The following is a 16,319-nucleotide window of genomic DNA, read 5'->3' on the forward strand; positions in this document are numbered from 1 at the left end:
TCAAAATGCATGCTTTCACCAATAATAAATGAGAGCACCAGTTTCTCTAGGTTTTCTTTAGCACTGACTGCTATCAAACTTTTACATTGTCATCCAATAGGCAAAAAAGTTAGTATCTTCTTTTAATTAGCATTTCCCTCTTTACCATTGAGGTGGTATATTTTCATTGTTTACTGATCATTTGCATTTCCTCTTTTGTGATTTGCCTACTCCTATCTAGGACCTATTTTATTTTATTTTATTTTATTTTATTTTATTTTATTTTTTGATGTCTATTTATTTTTGAGAGAGAGATAGAGCACAAGTAGGGGAGGGGCAGGGAGAGAGGGAGACACGGAATCTGAAACAGGCTCGAGGCTCCGAGCTATCAGCACAGAGCCCGACTCAGAGCTCAAACCCATGAACTGTGAGATCATGATCTGAGTCAAAGTCAGATGCTTAACTGACTGAGCCACCCGGGTGCCCCTTTAGGACCTATTTTAGATTGTCTTTTTCTTATTGACTTAAAAGAACTCTTTATATATTTAATAATAATAAACACCGAGTGCTTACTATTTAAATGGACTCTAAGTTAAAGTACTTTATACATATTAACACATCTAATTAATTCACACAGCAACCTTATAAGGTAGACATAATTTTATAGGTGAGGAAATGGAGGCAGAGAAAGGTTAAAAAAATGTGTTCAAGGTCACACAGCTAGTAAGTGGCAGAGCTGACATTCAAATGAAGTCATGTCCTAACTCCTATGCTATGGGCTGCTTAGTTGGAAGGATAGAGGAGTGTGTGCTGAGCACAGAGATATGTCACTGGTGGATCCACAGGTGCTTCTGGCAAGTGCTTTCCAGAGCACATTGGAAGACAAATGTTTGTGTCTAAAGTTTGATGAAAATACTTCTCTTTAATAAAAAATAAAACTACACCATTTCAAAGTAGATTCTTGATGGTGTGTATTGTTGAAAGTGAACTTTCGGAGATCGTAAGAAAACTGGTGGGACAGAAACCGAACAATGAAAGCAAAGGAGCAGAGGAGAAGTTTTCTTGGTCACACTAGACATTGAAGGCCGTAAATTCCTTAATGAAGTGAGATTAAAAAATAATATAAGAACTACCTTGTTATTTGTAGTTTGTTTAAGTAAATTGTTTGTATGTAGTGTTCATTACATTAGCTACTCTTAATTAATCCCTTTGTGGTCTTTATAAAGTTCAGTGAAAGAAGGCTAACATCTCTCCCCCATCCAAGATTATTACAGAATAGATAGATTTATAATTGTTATGATGTTTATTTTCGGGTGTTCCAGAAATAACACACACACACACACACACACACACACACACACACACACACACACACTTTTATTACCTCCATTTAATGTCATCTTTGGAATCCTTATATTGCCTGATTGCAACAATAAAAGTCTTCCTAATCGATTTATGACAAACCTGGGCATCTCAGTTTTAAACTCATTTAATTTAGGATTTTTCTCTCTAACTTCTTTTCTTTTCCAAGAGTTGATCTAAGTTCTAGGGGCTTTGGAACATGGGAGTTGGGAAAGAGATCTGGTTCAAGGTCATTTTTCTTCTAAGTGGGCAAATGAAAGACACTGCAATCCTGTCTGGTCCTCGGATTTGGCCAGATCTTTTCACTTTCCAGAATCTTCTGGAGCATCTGTTATGAGTTAAAGTATGTTTTTCAAAAAGATATAATGAAGTTCTAACCCCCAGTACCTCAGAATGTGACCTTATTTAGAAATAGGGTCATTGCAGATGTAGTTAGTAAAGGTGGGTAATATGGAAGTAGAGTAGACCCCTAATTCAATATGACTGGTGTCTTTTTCTAGGCAGACAATGTGAAGATAGTAGAGGAGAAGGCTCTGTGTCAATGCAGGCAAAGATCGGAGTTATGCAGCTGTAAACCAAGGGATGCCAAGGATTGCTGATGACAGCAGAAGCTGAAAGAAAGCCATGGGACAGATTGTCCCTAGAGCCTTCGAGAGGATAGCCCTGTGACACTCTGATTTTGGATTTCAAGTCTCCAGAAATTTGAGAGAATAAGTTTCTGTTGTTTTAAGCCCCTAGCGTTGGAAAACTTTGTTATGTCAGCTTTAGCAAATTACTGTAGCATCCAAACTCTTGCTATTTCTGTGGTGTCTTCTTAGCCTATTGGTCCACTTTCATTGAGAGTTATATACACTTGACTCTGGGTCAGTTGGGAAAATATCTGACCGCTTCCAGTGTCCTGTCAAACTGCTGTGCTGTCAGAGTGCTTCCTACAGCTTCTCTGCACTGCTTCAGGACCAGAATGTCACAGACACTGTCTGCAGTACTTGTCAACTTCCAGGGCAACCAAGTAGAAAACCAGGCATAAGTACCCTCTCTTCACGAATCTCAAAACCCTTCTCTTATGCCTTGGACTCACCTAGAGGTGGAGAGCTTACATCCCTGTCCTCTCAAACTCCTGGGATGTTTCTGTGATTTTTATTTAATACGGGTAAACAGAAAAGCATTTCCTCCACAATCTGGATCTATATGAGTTCATCCTTGAATTTTCTGTCTGACATCTGGCAGGTGTAAAAGTTTAGAATTTGCCATCCTTGTCCTTTGTTCTTTTATGTTCCTTTATGACATATCCTCCTTGGGCAGTGGGGACTCCAGTCTTGTGGTTTAAGTGAGAGAGTCATCCTTTTAGAAAAAGTGCAGATATGTAAAGCCTGAAACTGTAAAACTCCTAGATGGAAACATATGGGAAAAGCTTCTTGACAATGATTTCTTGGAAATGACACCAAAAGACACAGGCAACAAAACCAAAAATAAGCAAGTGGACTACATCAAAATACAAATCTTCTGTACAACAAAAGAAACAATTAACAGAGAGAAGAGCCAACCTCTACAGTGGGCAAAAATGTTTGCAAACCATGTATCTGGTAAGGGGTTAATATTCAAAATGTATAAGGAACTTCTATAATACAGTAGCAAACAAAACCAAAACCAAAACTGAACTCGACTTAAGAAAATGGGCTAAGGATGGGCACCTGCATGGCTCAGTCAATTAAGCATCTGACTCTCCTTTTCAGCTCAGGTCATGATCTCAGGGTTTGCGGGATCATGCTCTGCTGACAGCACAGAGCCTGCTTGGGATTCTCTCTCTCCCTCTTTCTCTCTGCCCCTCTTCCACTCACACTCCTGTGTTCTCTCTCTCCCTCTCTCTCCAAACAAATAAACTTCAAAAATGGGCTAGGGATTTCAATAGACATTTCCCCAAAGAATATATACAAAGGATCAACAGTATGTGAAAAGTTCTCAACATCATTAACCATCAGGGAAATGCAAATGAGATATCACCTCAGACCTGTAAGGAGGTTATTATAAAAACAAACAAACAAACAAAACAACAACAGATATTGACAAGCATGCAGAGAAGTTGGAATTCTTGTGCACTGTTGGGAATGTAAATTGGTGCAGCCACTATGAAAAACAGTATGGAGTTTCCTCAAAAATTAAATAAAAATAGAACTATGTATGATCCAGCAATCCCACTTCTGAGTATTTATTCCAAAGACCTGAAATCAGGAACTTAAAGCTGTATTAGCACTCCCATGTTCATTGCAGCACTATTCACAAGAGCCAAGATATCAAAACAGCTTAAATGTCCTTCAGCAAATGAATAGATAAAGGCAATGTAGTATATACACACAATGGGGTATATTCACCCTTAAAAAAGAAAAAAAAATCTGCAATATGTGACAGTATGGATGAACTTTGAGGACATAACGCTAAGTGGAATAAGCCAGCCACAGAAAGACAAACACTACATGATTTCGCATATATGAGGCATCTAAATTAGTATAATTCATAGAAGCAAAGAATGGAATGTTGGCTGTCAGGAGATGGGGGAAGGAAGAAATGGGGAATTATTAATCCACAGGCATAAAGCTTCATTTAAGTGAGATGCATAAACTCTAGAGATCTGCTATACAACGTTGCACTAATAGTCAAGGGGATTGTTAAGGCAGTAGATCTCACATAGAGAGTTTTTACCATAATGAAATAAATAAAACATTTAAAATGCAGAAGAGACTCATCTGCTAACATTTCACAGTATAATTTTGATTCACATAGTTAGCCTAGGTTGATAAGGCTTAGCTGAAAATTGGAGTCACATTCTAAAGCTGAGCATGGGCAGAGACTATCTGCATCCCTTCTAGAATGCTGTCTTTTAAGGACTATACCTATCTATGTGGGATCATATTTAATGAAGTTAAGAGGTGGCAGTTTATGGCAGACACTGACTACAACTTAATGCTTAAATATCAATATACCCCCTATCTAGTGAAACCTTGGATTGCAAGTAACGTGTTCTGTGAGTGTTCTGCAAGATGAGCAAACATTGCTAATAAATTTTAGCTTGATAAACAAGTGATGTCTTGCAATACGAGTAGTACCTGATGCCGAACATCACATGATCACAACTGAGCCAATGGTTCTTGAAATTCACGTTGCTATATGAGACTTTAGATTACAAGCATGTTTCTGGAAGAATTATGCTTGCAAATCAAGGTTTTGCTGTATTGGCTAATGTTCTTCATGGATCTTATTTCCTTGTCATCAAATATATGTTTCTTCCTAGCATTGCTGAGGGGTTTTGCACAGTTGATGTATCATTTGGACTCTTCTCTGGTCATTGCTGTAACATGCCTATTCTTTTAGTTTTTCCTTGATTTGCCTATACCCTAATTGTATTTTACCTTAGTATGACTGGGGAATCATTGGGACCTGGTATTAGTAAATGCAGTAACCTTAAGGCAGTGATATATGCTGAATATAGCTAAACTTGATGACATAAAACTAAATATGTTAGTGATAGATTGGTGATTACACACATGCTGTCCTCAGCACAGCAGTGTGTGGCACAGAGAAGGGATACAAAAGAAGTATAAGGCATCACGTGTAGCCACATGGAGCTTACCATCTGGGTGGAAGGGAATAGGACCAGAGAATAGCACAGAATAAAATCACCAAGTACAAGCTTATGATGCAGATTATTATATACTAAAACAGAATCTAATATAGTTCCAATAAGGCAGCAATCAAAGGTGACATAACAGTTTAAGAAGGATAGAATAAATCTGGCCTGAAGTTACCTCCAGCTGAAGGTGACTTGAGTTGATCTTGAATCTGGCCCAAACATGTCCAAAGAGAGGGTTTTTCCGTGAGCTGTTCTGCAAACTTGAAGACATGGTAATAAGTAGAGAAAATCCCATTTTGGAGGCACAAGAACAGTATGAACCTTTCATACAGATAGACCCCTGGATGCAAACGTTGCAGTTTTATTTTCACTTGGGCCTCAGTCTCACTCATGTTAATGCGTTAATTCATGTCCTTGTTAAAGATAGGACTGTAGATCCTACTGAATGCAGACTAGGATATCCCTTCATTTATTTTTTGCTACCCTAGTGGCATCTCCTTGTGCAGTCTCATTACTCAAAAAAAGAAAGAATCTGTGCAGGATACTAGGAAGCTTTACCTGGAAGAGTAGAAGCATGGACAGCCTAACCTAAGAGATCTGGAGATCCTAACCCATCAAAGTACAAAGTACTTTGCATAGTCAATTATATTTAACATTGTTTCAATTATATTTAAAAATTGTTCTGCTGATGGTTCTATTCTGTATTTCATTTTTTGCTTCATTTATTGTCACATCATATAATTTCCATATTTTTGTATAGCCATTGTGATTATTTTCCATTTTCCATCAGAATTGCCAAACCATTTGCCTGTTTTAGTTATCTGAATAGTTTCTGTAATTTTTTTCTAACACAGATTATTAGCATTTAATGATAACTTTTTGCTTTTCTCGAATTCTTTCCTTACTATGAAGTTCCTGGAGTCAGATTACTGAGTTAAAATGACAGGAGCTGTTGCTTTCCAGAATGACTATAAAAATTTACAAAGCTGCTAGCCATGTATGAATGTGTTAGTGGGGCCAACTGCATTTTATAAAGATGGCTATAAGTATGTCTCCATCCTACACCATCTTTTCCAATATGACCTTGACATGGTTCCTCTCCCCCAGCTGCTTGAACTTAGGTGGGCTTGTGACTTGCTTGTAACCAATAGAATCCAGCAGAAATGATATTGCATGATTCCTGAGGTAGGGAAAGAAAGGCAAAGCAGCTTTCACTTTGTGTTCTGGAGTGCTCATGCTTGGCACCTCTTGAGCTGTCGTGGAAGGAATCTGGGTATCTTAAGACCACCATGTCAGAGCCCGTATGCCAAGCCACCTGGAAAGGCCACGTTTAATAGATGCTCTGAAAGGTAGTCCTAGATTTCCAGTCTCCCAGACAGATGCCAGACATGCATGAACAAAAAGTTCAGATGATTTTAGTCCCCAACTATGGAGTCATCTCTGGCCCTATTCTTCTCTCTCAGACCCCAGTTACAGACCCCAGTTACAGTGGAGCAGTGGCAAGCTGTCCCTGTTGAGCCCTTTCCAAATTCACAGACTCTAATCTGTGAGTAAAATGCAGTGATTTATGGGGTGCCTGGGTGGCTCAGTCAGTTAAGCATCTGACTTTGGCTCAGGTCATGATAATGCATTTTGTGAGTTCGAGCCCCGTGTTGGGCTCTGTGCTGACAGCTCAGAGCCTGGATGAAGCCTGCTTCAGATTCTGTGTCTCCCCGTCTTTCTGCCCCTCCCATGCTTATGCTCTGTCTCTCTCTGTCTCTCAATAATAAATAAACATTATAAAAATTTTTAAAAAATGCAATGATTTATGTTGCTAAATTTGGGGATAATTTTTTTACACAGAAATATCAATTGGAAAATAACCTCAGTAACAATCCAGCCAGCTTTATGTGTTCTAACATCTTTAGCCAAAAGTTTTGTTTTTCATTGTTTCTTAAATTTAGTGTTGTCTTTCTTTTTAAAAATTTTTTAAAAAGTTTTTTTTGAGAGAGAGCATGCACGCTCATGAGTGGGGTGGGGGGGTGGAGAGAGAGAGAGAGAGAGAGCGAGAGAGCGAGAGAGAGAGAGCTCCACATGCTGTCACTGTGGAGTCCGATGCAGGCCTTCAACTCATGAACCTTGACATCATAACCTGAGCTGAAATCAAGAGTCATACACCTAACTGACTGAACCACCCAGGCACCCCAGTGTTTTCTTGAAGTCTTAATGCTTTATATTTCAAATATATTTGAATACACTCCCTATAAAGTATTGATAACTATATTCAATGTAAATATATTTTCTTAATCAAATGTTATTCCTTTTAGTTTGTTATGTTACCTGTGTTTCCTTTGTGATGGCTTTTATAGCCTGAAAACCAAAAATTATTTCTCTGAAGATTTGATAAACATTAAATTTGATTCCTGATCATTTTGAATGTTCAGTTTTGATATTTCACTTATTAAACTCACCTCGAACTTGCTTCCATATGTGGATACTTCACATTTATTCCCTCAGTATTTTCTAAGTAAATATTCTTTGTCACCTTACTTTTTGGAGATTTCTTTATCACAGTTTGGTGTTATTTTGGGGTGGATCCTTCTGAGCTACTCATTCTGTTTTACTAGCTGTATTTTTCTTCTTGTTGAGGCATCACAGTGTTTTGGTTATTGCTACTTTCTTGAAGGTTTATACTTCCCTCACTGTCTCTTTGTTCGAAAATTTTTCAGTTTTCTTCTTGTTTACTTACAAATGAATTTCACAATTCATTCTTTGTAAAAACAAGTTACCAACTATTGTAGGTATAATACACTGTAATCAATCTAAAACCTGAACTTCCCTCAAGTATTAAGACCCAAAGATACAAATATGGCTGAATGCAACAAAACAACTAAGTTACAGTGTTCCACCCACATTTCATCTAAAATTATGATAAGAAGAGGAGGAAAAAGGGTGAGTGAAGGAAAGCATTCCAGGACGGAGGAACAGAGTGTTAAAATTTGGGGTGGCAAGTCAAAGTATGGCACATTGGTGGAAGTGAAGTAGTTCAGGGTGATAGACACAACAGCACCTGACGGTGGTGGGAGGAGGGAGAAGGGAGAGAGAGAAGCAGGTGTCAGGTAATGGAAGTCCTTCTAGCTATGTTGACAAGTTTGCCAGAGGAAAGTATGGAGGGAAGGAAGTACAGGGAGTGAGAAGGTTGTCTAAAAGTGCAGAGAGAACTAGGGAAATAGCCAGAATGTGACATGTTTCTCTGGTCAGCTGCTTGTTTTTAAATACAGGAGGAATTTGGGCCAGTTTGGATGCTGGGAGGAGGGTGGCCACAGGAAGGGAAGGGCTGGAGATTTTGAGAGACTAATATTAGAGAACTGAGTTCTGCTTCCTTGAATTATTAGAAAATGAAGTCAGTGTGACGAGCACCGGGTGTTGTATGTAAGTGATGAATCACTAAACTACACCTGAAACTAATGTTACACTGTATGTTAACTACCTGGAATTTAAGAAAAACTTGGGGAAAGAAAGGAAAATGAAGTCAGGTTAGCTGCATAGGACAAAATTTGGTTACCTTAAGGTGATGCTTTTTAGTTTTTTTTAAAAAAAGACAACTGAGTCAAAACAAGTGGAATGCATTAAAATGAATAAATATGTAATTCCTCCTTGTTTTTTGAAATGTCCAATTAAGGATAATTTAAAATGGACCCAATTAGAAGTAAAAAATGTTTAAACTAAAAGGAAATATTTTGCAAGTATCTTGTTTTATGAAGGTAAACACTACATTTAAATATGCATCCTTGCACTTGACATATTTATTCATTTTCTTCAAAATGTAAATGCTTTAACAAATGTTGCAAATGTAGAGACATAAATTAACTTTACATCAAAGAGCAAACATCTTACAAATGGCAACAAGAGACCAGTTGTATTTAAGATGTCTGATATTGCTTTATGTCTGTATTAATAATAAAATTTTCTTATGCACTATTCCTCCTTATGGAAAACCCTGCTGTCCTTATTCATATACAAGTAAAGCTGAATTGGGATCTGGATGCCTGTGTGTCTCCCAGAAGCTTTTTCTGGAACGGATTTGATGAGAAAATTTATACTTTCTAACCACCTTTTTATACAGATCTGCTCTTCACTACTTTTACCCCTGGAGTCCTGGATATTTTGGTGGTTTTGACAGAGTACCTCAGACACACATGTTTGCTCCAGAGCGTTTAAACATACATTATTGATTCTATCGTTTGAAGGTAAAAAAGCTTTCGGAAGAAACTTGGAAAACAAGTCAAAATCGATTGAATTTAAAGACCAATAGAAGTCCCCAGATATTGTTTCCACAGCAACAATTTGAATGTTGAATATTTCTTTGCATGTAACAGGTAATTAATGGCTTCATTGATTCAACAAAAAATTTTGGCAACTACTATATGCTAGGTAGCTAAGAAGCAAAAAGAACCAGGCCAAACTGTGTCTCATTCTCTTCCTTTCCCAGCGTATTGCCCCCGGAGAGTGCACAGTCTAACCAGGGTGCCTGGCAAATGAAGTTTTAAGAATACTATAATGTGTGCCATAATAAATGAGGGAAAAAGGTACTTTGAAAGCACAGAAAGAAGAATCTAAATTTACCTGTTGGGACTGGATGCAGACAAGAGGGATTTTATCACCTATTAAATCAGCAGAGAGAAGGCATTTGAGTTTTATCTTCAAGAATGGGAATAATTTGTAGGATGGGTGAAGGGCTTGGCAGGGTGGGAGGATGGGATTGTTGGGGCGGAAGGAGGCATATCCTGTTCAGAGGAAGTAACCTGTGTAAAGCCAAGGAGCTGTGTTAGAACACTGTGGTTTTGGAGTGAATACTTGCCGTTCTGACTTGTGGTAGGAGAGGCACAGGGTGTGTTGAGAGAGTGGCAAGTTTTTCTTCTGAAAGAGTAGGTGGAGATATGAGTAAACATTTTTATGACATCATAAGAAGTTTGAATTTACACTGTACTCAGTGGGGAGCGTTGAATGATCGATGACGTACATCAGACATATACGTTAGCATCAGGAAAAGCGTAGCAAGCAATCACAGGACTTGCATGACATCAGGTGACCATTGTTTTTCTCTCTTTACTTTCAAGAAAAACAATGGTCAAATAAGGCATTGCGGGTGACTGCTTCTTTCAGTGTAAAAGACTCTGGAAGATGCTCCTTGTAACTTGTGGAACTTAATAGTCTTTACCACCATGACACAATTCCACAGGCTAATTCTCATGGTTGGTGATTAAATCCCAACCCTCTTGTTTTATCCTCTTGGAGATCAAGACTTTTCAGCAGCTTTTAATTCACTTGAAGGCAATTTTAGAGTTATCTCTTGGACTTTCCACTCTAGACTAAATAGTTCTATCTCATTTACCTTTTTTTTTTTTTTTTTCCCTCTCATGACTTCCATGCCACAACTCTTGAAGCCATTTTAGTTGTTGTTTTTTGGATCTTTTCTAGTCTCTTAATATCTTCCTTGTATATGGTAAAATAAGGCAGTATAGTGTTTTAAAAAGATTCTAAGTGATGTTAAACCAGCATAAAGGATTATTCTCAACCATTTTACATTATATTGCTATAGGATGTGCCTAATATCATGTTAGGATTTTTTAAAGGCACCTTTGCATTGGTAGAAGATAGAATTATTTTTTTGATGTTTTGATTGTACATTCCTTTTCTATTTATACAGTTAAAATATATTTGAATATATATTCAAATATATAATATATAGTATATATTATATACATTTACTTTTTTTAAGTTCGCTCTATGTCCAACATGGGGCTTGAACTCATGACCCTGAGATCAAGAGTTGCATGCTCTACCGACTGAGCCAACCAGGCACTCCTATGCATTTGAAATATTTTTGAAGCAATACTGATAAGTTCTTTCTTGCTGTTGATGAGTGATTTCTCTAGCAGTCTTCAAACTATTATTTTTTCAGCTTTATGGAGTTATAATTGACAGATGAAATTGTAAGATATTTAAAGTATACAACCTAATGATGTGATATATCTGTACATTGTGAAAGAATTCCCTTCATAATTTGAACTGCATCCTTATTTCAAGCAACAAGGTATAAAGGAAAGAAGATAGGTTGGGTAGATCTGGGTTCAAACCCATGTCTTCGTCAGATGTGTTGGAAGTGAACAACTTAGGCTAAAAAGATCACCCCAGAATAATTATGCAATATTCTTAAAAGTGTCCTAGTTTGGATGATAACCTGCATAGTTACCTTGGGTTCTGTCCATTACTAGTCTTCTCTGACTTCCAGCTTCCTCACTGGTAAGAGGGGTAACCATATCTAGCCAATACATTCATTTGGAAATATAAACACTAAAAAAAGCTATGTTTTCTAGCATGGAGCCTGATACATAGTAAATCCTTTAGGTCCTTTAGTTTTTCTCCACTTTTTATAAAATTTATTAACTTTTCAGAACAAATAGATTCTGTATCCTTAAATTATCTACATATCTGAGATAAAATCATATTTGTCTAAATAACATGCTTGTGAAGTTCATCCTTATAGATGTCAGTAGGAAGTTTAATGAGCGTCCTTGCTATATCCACAATCCTAAGTCATTAGTAATGACATTGCACAGCAAAGACTTGCATGTAAGATGGTTTGAATTGTCCTTTAGTTTCATATACAGCCAATAAGAATGACTCCATATTCCGTCCAGTCTCCAGTTGTCAGGTTGAATCCCATTAAAATGGGATTTCACCATGTGCATTCTGAGGAACAGTATTCCCGGTGGGTAGTCGATAGATATTATGATGAGGGAGAAATGTTGTTGTCAAATAAGCTGTGCAGATGGGAAATGCTGGAATAATCTAAGCTAAAGAGGTTTCTACCCTACAGCATTTCCTAGAGCTTTATCATACTCCTCTGTGCTGTGAATCTGAAAGAGCATACTGTAGTATGCAGCATTCACGAAATAATGAACTGAACTTGGGTTTTTTTTCCCAGGGAGGTATTCAAGAACTAATAGAAAACACTTGGAAAAACACAAGTGACTGACAGCTCAGTCTATCCCAACATTTTCCAATTTTGGCAGAATGTTTATTCATTTATTCATTCATTCAACAAACATGTATTTACCCCAAATTATTTATTGATTGAGTGCTTTGTCCCTAAGTAGTCCTTAAAACCACGTCATTTAATATACAATTATAGTTTTTATAGTTTAATATTTGGAAAATAATTGAGGTAGTAATTTAAAAATATAGATATCAAAAACATGTTAAATTCTGTAAATATTTCCTCCATATTTTTAAGTTTATTTATTTATTTTGAGAGGGAAAGAGAATGAGAGTGGGGGAGGGGCAGAGAGAGAGAGAAAGAGGATCCCAAGCAGGTTCCACACTGTTAGGGCAGGGCCCGACGCAGGGCTCGAACTCATGAACCGTGAGATCATGACCTGAGCTGAAATCAAGAGTCAGATGCTTAGCCAACTGAGCCACCCAGGTGCCCCTGTATTTCTTTCATTCTTATTTTGTAGTAAGAATTCAGTCTTCTACCAGTGGTCTCCAACTTTTTTGATTGTGCCCTCAGTTCTTTACCCATCAAATATGCTTATTTATTTATTAAATTATATGCATGTATTAATGGATTAATATAATCATATGTTATAAAATATGCACAGAATTCAGATGTTTTAAAAGGATGAGATGAAAAATAAATAAAAATGAAAATTCTAATATTTTCTTCCTGGAATTTATTGGGTCACTTTGCCAGCCTCTTGGCTGTGTGCCCCTCTGTTTGTTTGTTTGTTTGTTTTGTTTTGTTTTGTTGTACCCTCTCATTGGAGACTACTTGGTGAAAGAGCAAAGAAGGAAGCAGATGTAAATGTGTTACAGGCAGAGGAAGTATTTTTTTTCATCCATTATATTTGTCATGATTTATTAAAGAGTAAATTTAGGTCTGACACTATTGTAAGTGGTTCACCAAAAATGGATAAGGAAACATTGTTTTTTTTTTTATCTCCATGAGCTTACTCTGATTGAAGGAAATGAGCAATATCAGTTTAGAAGGTAGAATTCTCGGATCAATTCTGTTATCAAATATTTGTAGAACATCTATCATTTGCTAAGTGCAAGGCATCAGAGATGCAGAAGTAAGTTAGAGCCTTGTCCTTGAGGAGCTTTTATGCACCAAAGAGATGTCCAGTGTAACAGTGTTCTCAGGACAAAAGGGAAGGTTACTGTGGAAAACTACTTCTTAATGTTATGAATCTTACATTTTGAGTAAGACTTCTTTCTATCAAAGGATTATGGGAAAAGGCATCTGCTTGCTAGGAGAGAATCTATAACTCTCTTGTTTCTAAGTACTCCTCTTTTCTTTACCCCATTTTAGTATGTAAGACTCCTGCTCTCTTAAGATGCTGCTGCTAGTGATTGCTGTGCTATTTTTCCTCTTCACCTGCTCTTTGGTCTCAGTGAATTAACCATTCAAACTTGTTTTTGTTAACTGCTGCCATATTGTTCACTCATCAGTAGTCTCCCATTCCATCCTTTGTGATGAATACCCCAGTATATTATTACTTTAGCTACATTTTATTTCACCAAGACTCTAAATTCTAGCAGATGTCCACTTACATCTCAATCACAAATAGTCTTCGTTAGAATTACTTAAATGCATGTGACTTTAGGATTTTTCAAAACATATTTGATATCTTTGTTTTATCATACACTCACATTTGTACACCTATAAGAGCTTAGGTATTTGAAGGATGGGTATGACCTGTAGAAGTATTTCTCAGGTTTCTAGTTTTATTTTTCTGAAACATTTCACTTCAAATAGAGTTTTAATTGTATTGGCTCTAAGTGAATGTAAACCAAGTTAGTATTGAACCAGCAGATGGAAAAATCTTTATCACTGAACAATGAAACAACTTGAATTCTTTTTTCCCCTTTTGCCATCTGGTATCTGTGCTCATATTTGAAACATTAACCATTCAGGAACGAGTTGTTTTCTGTATCCAATAGTCAGAAGCTTTTTCTGAAGGCTGGTGCTTATCTTTTCAGAAGAAAAAAAAAATGCCACAAATACAAATGGAGCCCTGAACTAATATTTGACAGTCACATAAAAGCTTAAGAAAATGCAGAGTACAAAGTGAGTCTAAGGAGATGCCATTTTCAATTTATTTTCATAATCTAATTCTGCATTGCTTGTAAAGGTTAATCTAAATCCAGCAGAACAAAGCCAGCCCACTGTTTACTTGTTATAGGCACTGCTACATTATTCTAAACACAGCAAAATGAGCATAGCCCTTGTTCACAACCTATTGCTATTTTTTTTCTGAATTGTAGCAGATATTTTTTTCATGCAACTCTCAAATTATCAGTAGTCAAATAGTGTCTGTAATGGTAAAATGCTTCTAAGAAAACATCCAGAAAATAATTTATAATATTCACTTTGAAAAGAGCAACACAATACATTAGCCTCCAGTTATTCGAGTAACCTTGTGGATCGACTTTTCTCTGGATGTCCAGCAATATTCCCATCACTTAACTTTATGGAGGATGAAAGCCAAAGGAGCTCAAATAGTTTACATATTATTTTAAATATTCTCTAAGGACATATCTCTGCAACATTAGAAACTTTAGCCCTTAAGCGTCAAGCATTACAATGATCTGGTAGCAATGGTTTTAGATTTTCTGGCACTTTCATTATGTATAAACTATTTATCTCTATTTTTTCAAGAGTTTTTCTTGTATAAACAAAACATAAAGAATTAATGTGGTAGTTCTATTGTCCTTGAAGTCAGATTCATGGTCTAAATCTAAATCTTTTGGCATATGGTGTATTTACTCTCACTTTTCAGATTGGCTTATCTTTGAGTAGACTTTGAAGACTTTCCTTCTGTGGTTGCATTTTCCATCTGGGGACCCACTGGCAATTTCTTGGTTTGTGGCTGAGTGGACCATTTCCAGAAGTTTTCTCTCTATGGACAGCTAAGACGATCTTATAAATTATTCTTTCTAGAAATAATTTTTACTGAAGCGTGTCTGATGGACAAGTTTAAGAAGATTACAAACAGCATTCACTAGGTTAAAGTGTATTACTTTCTTGTATAAACTTGGACCTTTATCTTTCTGCTTAATCTGACTCTGGTTTATTTGGCTTTAAGACATGTTTTAACACCCTTTCTCTCTTAATTGGCCTTTCAGGTGTGGAAGAGCTTTTGGGTGCGGGGATGTGCTTTGTGAATGCTCTCAGCAGCTACAAGGGATGCCTTCCAGGGAACCTCAGAACGCTGTACTCTGTACACAGCAGCTCTCATAATGGTGAGTCTGAAACTCTTCCTCCAGAGACAGTGCTCACTGCTTTGTGCCCTGCCATGTCTGTTACCTGAACCATCTATTTTTCAGCTACTTTTTTCCATGCTGCCAACAAAACGTCCCCTGCTTACTTCTCTCCTCATGGCCTCTGCCTACTTAGCTCCTATCACTTTGTGGCTGCTTTTCCCTTAGTGTGGATTTCAACTTTTACCCTTACCGAGTTCCAGCTGTCTCCACATCTTGCATTCATCCCTGCCACAGAGAGTGTGTGGTTGGATTGTTGCGTTACCATGCAGGAGAGGGTGTTATTGTGTCTCCGAGCTCTCATGCCAGGCCATTTCAGAGGTCTTTGGTCTTTATGTGTCTGACTCAAATAGTCACTTGGAGTTAGAAAAACAACATAAGCCCCAAACAGTACCAAAGACATTATTTACTTGTGATTTAACTAACCTGATGTCAGGAATTCGGATTACTGTTCATCTCACCCCTGGGAGGCAGGTATTATCCCTATCTCTGTTTTATAGATATGGAAACAAGATTGGGAGTTCAATGCTGATAGAGCTTGGACTCAAACTCAGCTCTGACTTCAAAAGCCATGCCTTAACCAGTATAAAATGGCAGAGGCTGGGTCACAGGGTTATATTATTCAATGCCCAGAGACTTTTGTAAATGGATGCCCTTGGAGGAAGGGTCGTATAGGAAGGTAGGTGCCCTGAGGCTTTTTAGAAAGGGCATTTTCACCAACAGGCACCTTTCTGCATGCATAATTTTCTGACAGCACAATGGAGGCTAGCACATTTATCCTATTAAACACAATTTCTTGATGGATTGAAGATGTGAAGCAAAGCTTTACTGTTTAACTTCAAAGTAATTGTGTAATGAGAGAAATGGTACTGGGCATGGAATAGTAGGACTTGGGTTTTGTACCCTAGCCCTGGAATTTACTGACCTTTAAATTTTGGACTAATCACTCAATCTCTTACTTTATTCATCTTTAAAATTGGGTCGATCTTAATTTTAAAAGGACAATTGCACACTTAATTTTTTGAAAAGATTAGATTACTTTAAC

General features: G+C 37.2%; 1 long non-coding RNA gene across 3 annotated transcripts in view; it reads right to left on the reverse strand.

Annotated features, from left to right (window-relative positions):
• Positions 1 to 16,319, reverse strand: part of LOC132663840 (uncharacterized) — a 54,460-nt gene that overhangs the window by 2,192 nt on the left and 35,949 nt on the right. For all 3 annotated transcript variants that reach the window (XR_013551591.1, XR_013551590.1, XR_009603296.2), the window contains one exon: positions 5,142 to 5,226. This is a non-coding gene — a long non-coding RNA (uncharacterized LOC132663840). The remainder of the gene's footprint in view (positions 1 to 5,141; positions 5,227 to 16,319) is intronic.

Source organism: Panthera onca, chromosome D4 (assembly GCF_046562875.1).
Source record: "Panthera onca isolate mPanOnc1 chromosome D4, mPanOnc1 haplotype 2, whole genome shotgun sequence".
In the NCBI taxonomy this organism is placed as follows: domain Eukaryota; kingdom Metazoa; phylum Chordata; class Mammalia; order Carnivora; family Felidae; genus Panthera; species Panthera onca.